This window comes from Macrobrachium nipponense, chromosome 7, assembly GCF_015104395.2.
Source record: "Macrobrachium nipponense isolate FS-2020 chromosome 7, ASM1510439v2, whole genome shotgun sequence".
Lineage (NCBI taxonomy): Eukaryota > Metazoa > Arthropoda > Malacostraca > Decapoda > Palaemonidae > Macrobrachium > Macrobrachium nipponense.
The window spans coordinates 73,981,288-73,991,258 of record NC_061109.1 but is presented as its reverse complement, the minus strand read 5'-3'; positions in this window follow the sequence as shown (position 1 = coordinate 73,991,258).

Sequence of the window (9,971 nt, the reverse complement as noted above, 5' to 3'; positions counted from 1 at the left end):
CATGAGTAAAAATGAACTATGACTATACTATTATTATTATTATTATTACCTGTCTTAGTTCCACGTTGGCCGAGTGCATTTCGCGCTCGGCTACCAACCCGGTGGTCCGAAGTTCGGTTCTCGGCTCGGCCAACGCGCAACTAGAGGAATTCATTTCTGGTGATAGAAATTCATTTCTTGATACAATGTGGTTCGGATCGCACAATAAGCTGTAGGTCCCGTTGCTAGGTAGCCAATGGGTTCCTAGTCACGTAAAAATATCTAATCCTTCGGGCCAGCCCTAGGAGAGCTGTTAATCAGCTCAGTGGTCTGGTAAAACTAAGATATACTTAACTTATTACCTGTATTATTTATATTCGTACAGTAACCAAGTCTATTGGTATAAACATCCCTGTTTCACGGGCATAACCAGCTCCCTTTCAGAGAATCCCTTTTCACCCCAACCCCCGTCCTTGGGGTAGGGGGGAGGTAGGATGAAACCCCAATATAAACCATCTTAGGGGTCCCCACTATAACCCTGCCAGGTTTCATGCCCATCGGAACAGCCGTTCGGCCGTGACTGAATGACAGACGGACGGACAGACATAACGCCCATTATAGTAAGATTATTGTTTTTATCATTAAAACTCCCACAAACCCTAAATTACTTTCCGTGAGTTCAGTTTTTCACACATTCAAATTTTCACGAGGACTCTCATATCTCCATATGCATCGTGATTCTGTCCGCTTTTTTGTGGTATCTATTCCAAGGCCCCAGAGATGACCTTCAACGGTGAGATACGATAAGTATGTGACATATTGAACATTTTCAAGATCGCTGTAGTAGCTACCTTTCTTTCCCATGCATGAAGCCTTCTAAATTTACATATCGAAGGCCAGCTGGTGATTGTTAGTTTGCATGGTGCTTTAACACTGCATGGAACCAGTGGTTATTCAGCAACGGGACCAACGGCTTTACGTGACTTCCGAACCACGTCGAGAGTGAACTTCTATCACCAGAACTACACATCTCTAACCTCTTAGTGGAATGCCAGAGCTGGTGAGTACTCGTTACTTTCCTCAGTGCTTTTTTCGCCTGCGTGCGTGGGTGTTTGAGTAAGTGTTTATGCGTTATTTAAAACAATATCTTGAAAACAAATAAATTTATTTTGATAGTATCTGATAAGTGCATTCATGACATGACGTTTCATTATATAACACTGTTTCATACATCACGATACTTAGTTGCACATGGCATAACATGGGAAGTGAAAAGCATCTTTGCATCCACTGCAGTTACATAAGTTATCCCGTAGATAAAATTTCGAAAGACAATATCATTCAACACATGACACCCTTGCAAAAAAAAAAAAAAAAAAAAAAAAAAAAAAAAAAAAAAACACTGAACTCAGAAAATTAATAATTACAAGGTCATGAACGTAACCTCAACTAAAGCACCCATAGAAACCGAAACAGCATTCACCAGCAAACAAAGTACCCTACACGAGAAAAAAAAAAAACTACTCAGTACAGAACAATGAAGGATTCATGATTTTAAAACTCATCTCACTGAAAGCGCTTTGACTTGTTACTGACAAAGGAAGGAAGCCCCAAAACTAGACAATTAAAGCAGGGAGTACTCTTCGGTTTCCGGATTAAAATTAGAATGATAAATTTGTTAGTAATACGGTACACTAATACACAGACAGGAAGACAGAGAGATGGACAGGCAGACATGTAAGTGATATGAGATGGTGATTAAGAAATAGAAAAAAGTTTTATACCACAAAGAATTTAGATTTAAAATATGACTAAATCCTATTCATACATCAAGAGGAAACTGGTGATTCATTTCTAATAATATTGGATAATGCTACCCGGTCCATCACACTTCCCCCTTTCCTTAATGAGGCTCACCTGTCTAAAGGTGAGTTTACACTAGGCTTCACCCCACGCTGCATCCATAAGACTCATCACCAACTCCTCCCAATTATTGTTAGCCCCGCCTACTGGACTGCTCATGAGTCACGCCACACCACAAGTCACCCCAATAGCATGGCTAACAAGAATTTGGGAGGAGCTGGTGATGGGTCTTACACATGCAGCGTGGGGTGAAGCCTAGTGTAAACTCACCTTAAGCAGCGCACCTTCAGCCGCTCCTGTAAGTAAGAACGATAAACTTTAAGTGGAAAAAAAAAGCACAAAGCGTTTTCCCCAAAGAAGCCGAAAATCTTAAATCAACTTTTGTGAAATATTAACTCCACCTCTCTCTCTCTCTCTCTCTCTCTCTCTCTCTCTCTCTCTCTCTCTCTCTCTCTCTCTCTCTCTCTTTTATGAAAGTAATATTCAACTTTTGTAAAATTTTATCTCATTAGGTTTTTATTTTCAGATTTCATTAAGGCAACAGAAGCCAAAAATAGAATTTTATCCCATCATAAAAAAATCACTTTTTAAGGAAAGTATTAATTGAAGGTTATCAGATGATGAGTTCATACTCTTCAGATGAAATCCCATAACTCTCTTAAGATATTGCATAAAAAATATAAATGAGTTTCAGCTAGAGGCGTTAAGTTATCATGGAAGTAAATGCGAAATGAGGTTGAATATAAAGTGTATACATTAAAACTTAACTATAATTAGTCGTATTGCGTTTATTATCTAACCATCCATTATCCTACTCTTGCACTATAATTTTTCACTTTTCTCTGCTTAAAAACTTATATTGAAAAGCCTTTGCAATTGGCCAAACATAAGTATAAATTAATATACATTGAGAATAAGCATCTACCAATATTTATAAAACTATTGTTAATGAAAACAAGTATTCCTCTTTGCGTTTTTACTATATCCTATATATGATAACTGACTGTCTGGTTTAACTTCACAAAAAATTCGTCACTATTTCAAACTGAAGTTAGTAGATTTCCAGAATACGTAGTTATCAACATAAAAAAAGGCAGTAATATTATTTTCAGAAAAGACAGTAACATTCTGAAAAACGCTATATGCAAATAAGCTTACCTGTTGCCTTGAATTCGTGATCGAAATCATCGGAAAAAATCATTAAAGTGTTTTACACAAGGCAATAAGGATTTCGATTACTTCATAAATTTATGAACTGCAGATTTTTGTATAAGACTCCTCTCTAAATACTGGTGCGTACTTCATGTGCAATATACTAAGCGGCACACCTGGAAGTAGACGGAAATCAACAGCTACTCACAAACAACGGATTTGAAAACAACAAAACACTCAGAAACACTCAAGCTAAGTTTTTTTATCGATACTACAAGCAAGACAACGCCACAGACCAACATGGCGAGAACACAACAGAAAACAATATATTACCGAGACAACTTTAACAACGAATATGACAACAACAGCAACATCATCGAGAAGATTATTAAGAAGGGTGTCAGCCACGAGCAACCCATACCGACATCAGCATATGGTTGTATTGCAAACACAACCGTTAGCGTCACATGGAATAAAAAAAAATAGCACTTGCGCATCCACACCTGAGGAAATGACTAGCAGTGTGGTTTACGAATTTATTTGCCCCATGAGGAATGCAATCCTTCCAGAGAAATCTATTGGCAGGATATCTACTCCTCTCAGACGAAGATCACTTGCACACAGACACACAGGAGACATCTTACAACACTACACAGACAAATGTGACAAGCAACCATCGTTACGAAACTTGATCAGAAACAATAACACAAAATACGGTCGCAATTCATATCGAGATAGAACAATCACAGAAGCGGCATGTATAGCAACCAGCAAACCGAGTTTAAATATCCACGTAGCAGGGGACAGAGTTTGGCCACTCAACCGCCCAAGGTCATGGGTCAAGGTCACTGTCAAATGGAGCCAAGGCCTAGCATTACAAACGAAAAAAATCACTCATTTTATTAGGAATATAAGATACAGAAACAAAATGTAAAACCAATAACGTAGTAACATTATGTAAACATCATGTAAAATAAATAACCACCACTTTGTAAATTAAACATTGTAAATAAAAGCTATCCTAACTCTCTTGATCATATACTGCCGTCAGCTGAGAGGTAGAAATAGAACGGAGGATGCTATCATGTATTAATTCTTGTTTGAAAAAGCATGAGACAGACGAAAAGGACCGTACTACTTAAAATAAACGGGAACCACACCACGACTATATGTACTTATCCAGAATTTTTAAGTAAGATTGAAAACAGAAGTATACACACACACACACACACACATATATATATATATGTGTGTGTGTGTGTGTGTGTTTCACGTCAGAAACAAAATAATTAGAATTTTTTTTACCTTTATGTCATCGTAAATTAAGGTACAAATATCACTAAACCCGATGTCTGCGTTCTTTTCTAAAAAGATAATTAATAAACATTAAAAAAAATAACATACGATTAAAGCGAAAAGGAAAGACGTCCACCCTCTTTACCATCCCTTCACTTCACTCCCTGTGTCTGAGAGATTTGCTCATGACATTATTAAAAACCGAAAGATTTTTTAAGGACAAATATGAAAGAAACTGCAGCTCGCGCAGCGTTTACTTAAACTGGAACTTTTTCTCCAGCGGCTTAGTTATTTCATACCATCAAAGACAACGTTTCAAAAATGCACGTTTCCTTTGTGAGATGATGTTGTGTGTCTGAAAAGATTTTCCAGTCGAAACGATGTCGTTCTGAGGAGGAAAAGAAAAGCGAGGTTTTCCCTCCTCGCTCGCTGCGACTAGTTGCATTTTACAGTTTCGTAAGAACATTGAGGTACATGGGACGCTAAATCATGGAAACCTTAGTGCCATGAACAGGAGATCTTAAAAGAACCTCACTTCAAACTTTAATAGATCTTTATTTCAAACATTTGTCCCATAGGGGAGTACTACCGTCAGCACACCTCGCTTGGTGCACTGTAGGCATTACTACAGGATCTTTGCAGCGTCCCTTCGGTCCCTAGTTGCAACTCCTTTCATTCCTTTTACTGTATCTACGTTCATATTCTCTTACTTCCATCAGACTTTCCAACCTCCCTAGTTGCTTCATAGTGCAACTGCTTTGAGGTTTTCCTCCTGTTACACCTATCAAACCTCCTGCTGTTAATTTGTCTTCGGAGTTGAATGACGACTTAGGTCCCAGTGCTTGGCCTTTGGCCTCAATTCTATATTCTAGGTCCCAGCGTTTGGCCTTTGGCATAATTCTATGTTCTACTCTCTATTCAAAATTTGAAAAAATATTAAAACATTGCCGAAGTAATGAGAAGTTCGCACTGGTTCTGCAAGACAATACCAATGCCCAAGGGAGAAGGAACTTCCGAACTCCCATGTCCGAGAAATGAAGTTTAATCATTTCTTATTCATTTCTCCTCACGACATGAAGTTCTCGAGAGATGACTCGGTCCCAGGAACATTAAGGGAGATATGATCAGCATTTGGAGAACGCCCGAGATCTTGCAAAAGGCAAACTCAGAGCACATTAACCTCCAGAGCTCTTAAAACTGTTCTGTTCCGTTACCTGTCGTTAGAAACTTAGGTAAGAGGAAGCTTTACTTAATTGATTTTTTATCTATACATTAATAAACTCAGTTATTATCATTATTGTTGTTATTAGTGATGCAAATTTGAAAATATAGTTCCACAGCGGACGACCGGGTTGCGTACTCGACTATCAATTTGGTAGCACGAGTTCGTTTCCCGCTGCATCCAATGCAGAACCAGAGGAATTTATTTCGGGTGATTAGAATTTCATTTCTCGGCATAATGTGGTTTGGATTGCACGATAAGCTGAAAGGCCCGTTGCTAGGTAACCAATTGGTTCCTAGCCACGTAAATAAAACTCCAATCCTTTGGGCCAGCCCTAGGCGAGCTGTTGATCAGCTCAGTGGTCTGGTTGAACTAAGATACACTTTGAAAATGGGTAGCAACAGGTCAGTTTCGAAGATTATGCACTAATTAGAAGGCAGTAAGGGACAGATTTCACTGTCTATACATATAACTGAAATTACTCAATGCAGACCGCCAAAACGAATCCCCATCAATAAATGTTAGAATTTCTTCTGATCTGAAGAGCAAAAAAAAAAAAAAAAATAATAATAATAAATAAATATATTACATACTGTTCTTGAAGACCTTCGTTATCAATTTTTGAACCCTAAAAGTTTTGATTAGACAATTTTTGAGATCCACATTAGATTTTGAGAACGTGCGAATTTGAGTATTTTGAACAATTGTAAATGGGTCATAAAGCACGATCTTAATCCTCTTATGTCATTAAACACTTGAGATTAAAGTACAGGGTGTACATAGTGTCCCAGTACCATTACAAGCATTTATAGCCCAGAATGGTACTGGGACTTTATGGACACCCTCTACATCCCAGACTTCATCTGCATCTTCATTACGTTATTCAAAAGAAGAATACGGTTCGCAGGAAACAGACAATATTAACTCCTACATTTTCCAGCCTGCGAGTATAAAGAATGAAGGTGAGTAAACTCTCGGTATAAAACTTTGACTTTTCTCTGTTCCCGAAATGTGCAGTGAGCTCGAGCATATTCTGCAAACTTTATTAACTTGCATATTATTTATGTGCATTTTATTTGTTCTCTCTGTCCTCTTATCACAAAAAAGCATTCTGTTATGTGGAGGTTTCGGTAGCAACTTTTATCTATTAGTATGAAAAGATTCACATTATAACCGAGACAATTTGCTCTAAAAAATAACAGAACACACCGGAGGGACGTGTTCTTTAAATCGGCTTAGGAATTAGTGCCAAAAGAAAATAAAAAATCAACGGCTTTAGATGCAGAGTGAGGACTCTTTTTTTTTTTGGAAGATGAAAGGACTAGCAGGATGGACTGACCTTTGAATCGGCGTGGGAATTAGTGTCAAAAACTTAAAAATCAAAGACTTTGGACACAAAGGAGAGGAAGGATGATAGGATACGTAGATGTAAAAGCCAGGACACTAAGGAACTAAGATCAACAAGATGATATAGGGATCCTTGGATATTCCTAAGCAGTGCCACTTATGGAATTTCAATACCTAACCCTCGACAGATGAATTCCAATTTCACGGCCTTTAACCACTAATCCCTGTGAATGTTTTCTTATGTTCATTTTGATGAACAAAAATTATCAAATTATTCTTTCTATCAATTAACAATGAAATACACAAAATATTTCAGACATACTAGCATGAAACAAATTTCCAAGCTGACAAGTGGCCACTATAACCGAATGCAACAAATCTTGATATATTTGTTAAGACCAAACAACGAAATAAAATCATAGGAATAAAAATAAAACAAGATTCTCGATTCAAGCTCCTAGTCTGAAGCAGAGACGCTCGTGGTGAGTGATGACAGCAACATCCTGGCTATTACATTTTCCAAATTGCTAGTTGTAATTTATCTTTATACTAACTTGTAAAAACACTTTGATCATTATGCATGCTCCATTTCAGTACTTTTTAAAGATTTTCTCACCTTGACTTGTATCGACTCCAAATACTTTTACTTGCTTGTTTGTTTGTGGTTATTCAGCAACAGTGACCAACGGCTTTATGTCACTTCCGAACCACGTCGAGAACCACCTCTATCACCAGAAATAAACATCTCTCACACCTTAATGGAATGCCCCCAGAATTGAACTCGCAGCCATCGGGGTGGCAGGTCAAGTCCTAACCGACCACGCCACTGAGGCGCTTTTTTACTTGTTAGAAAGTTTCCATGACAAGATATACGAAAAATACTCACATCTATAAAACTATATACAATACATACACACACATATATATTATATATATATATTATATATATATATTATAAATATCTATTAGATCACTAATAGAAAACAATCCAAATGTAATTTGAGACAAAGGCTTTGGCATGGTGCACTATATCGCAAGAGCAAAGAATGTATATATCTATGTATATATATACATATATATGTATATATATACATATATATATATATATATATATATATATATATAGCTATATATATATATATATATATATATATATATATATATTATTTACTCTTGCGATATAGCACACCATGCCAAAGCCTTTGTCTTGAATTGCGTTTGGCTTGTTTTCTATTAGGGATTATATTACTTGCTGCATCTTTAGATAAACAACCTTTTCTGTCCCATGCACCCTTACCAAGTGTCAGAATGTCATTGCCCCCCCCCCCCCCCCCCCCCCCCCCTTTCGAAAACTGTCTGCCTCAAGAGGTGCATTCTCAGTAATATGTAACAAAATACTAACACAAACACGCACGCTAGTGGAGGGTAAGCCCAGCGTCACCTTTCAGCAGAGTGGAAAAATAAGCACTGCATTTTGTGTGGTCCTAAAGCCAGTTTGAGCCTGCCAATCTGTGGTCACAATTTTCCCACCTGAATAAACTGGACAGTCACCACAGTATACCTGGATAAAAGGGATAGTCAGCACAATAATACCTGGATAAAAGGAACAGAGAGAACAGTAATTCCTGGATAAAAGGGACAGAGAGAACAGTACTACCTGAATAAAGGGACAGTCACCAAAGTAATGCCTAGATAAAAGGGACGTCACTCCCCCACAGTAATTCCTGGATAAAAGGGACAGTCACCACAGCAATTCCTGGATAAAAGGGACAGTCACCACAGCAATTCCTGGATAAAAGGGACAGTCACCACAGTAATTCCTGAATAAAAGGGACAGTCACCACAGTAATTCCTGAATAAAAGGGACAGTCACCAAAGTAATTCCTGGATAAAAGGGACAGTCACCACAGTAATGCCTGGATAAAAGGGACAGTCACCACAGTAATGCCTGGATAAAAGGGACAGTCACCAGGTAATATCTGGATAAAAGGGACAGTCACCACAGTAATTCCTGAATAAAAGGGACAGTCACCACAGTAATTCCTGAATAAAAGGGACAGTCACCACAGTAATTCCTGAATAAAAGGGACAGTCACCACAGTAATTCCTGAATAAAAGGGACAGTCACAACAGTAATGCCTGGATAAAAGGGAGAGTCACCACAGTAATGCCTGGATAAAAGGGACAGTCACCACAGTAATTCCTGGATAAAAGGGACAGTCAACACAGTAATTCATGGATAAAAGGGACAGTCACCACAGTAATTCCTGGATAAAAGGGACAGTCACCACAGTAATTCATGGATAAAAGGGACAGTCACCACAGTAATATCTGGATAAAAGGGACAGTCACCACAGTAATTCCTGAATAAAAGGAACAGTCACTACAGTAATTCCTGGATAAAAGGGACAGTCATGACTGTAATGTCTGGATAAAAGGGACAGTCACGACTGTAATGTCTGGATAAAAGGGACAATCACCACAGTAATTCCTGGATAAAAGGAACAGTCACCACAGTAATATCTGGATAAAAGGGACAGTCACGACTGTAATGTCTGGATAAAAGGGGCAGTCACCACAGTAATTCCTTGATAAAAGGAACAGCCACCACAGTAATTCCTAGATAAAAGGGACAGTCACGACTGTAATGTCTGGATAAAAGGGACAGTCACCACAGTAATTCCTGAATAAAAGGAACAGTCACCACAGTAATATCTGGATAAAAGGGACAGTCACGACTGTAATGTCTGGATAAAAGGGACAGTCACGACTGTAATGTTTGGATAAAAGGAACAGCCACCACAGTAATTCCTGGATAAAAGGGATAGTCACGACTGTAATGTCTGGATAAAAGGGACAGTCACCACAGTAATTCCTGAATAAAAGGAACAGTCACCACAGTAATATCTGGATAAAAGGGACAGTCACGACTGTAATGTCTGGAAAAAAGGGACAGTCACCACAGAATGCCTGGAGAAAAGGAAAACAGTCACGACTGTAATGTTCTGGATAAAAAGGGGGACAGTCACGACTGTAATATCTGGAAAATAAAAAGGGACAGTCACCACAGTAATTCCTGGATAAAAGAGACAGTCACGGGCTGTATGGTCTG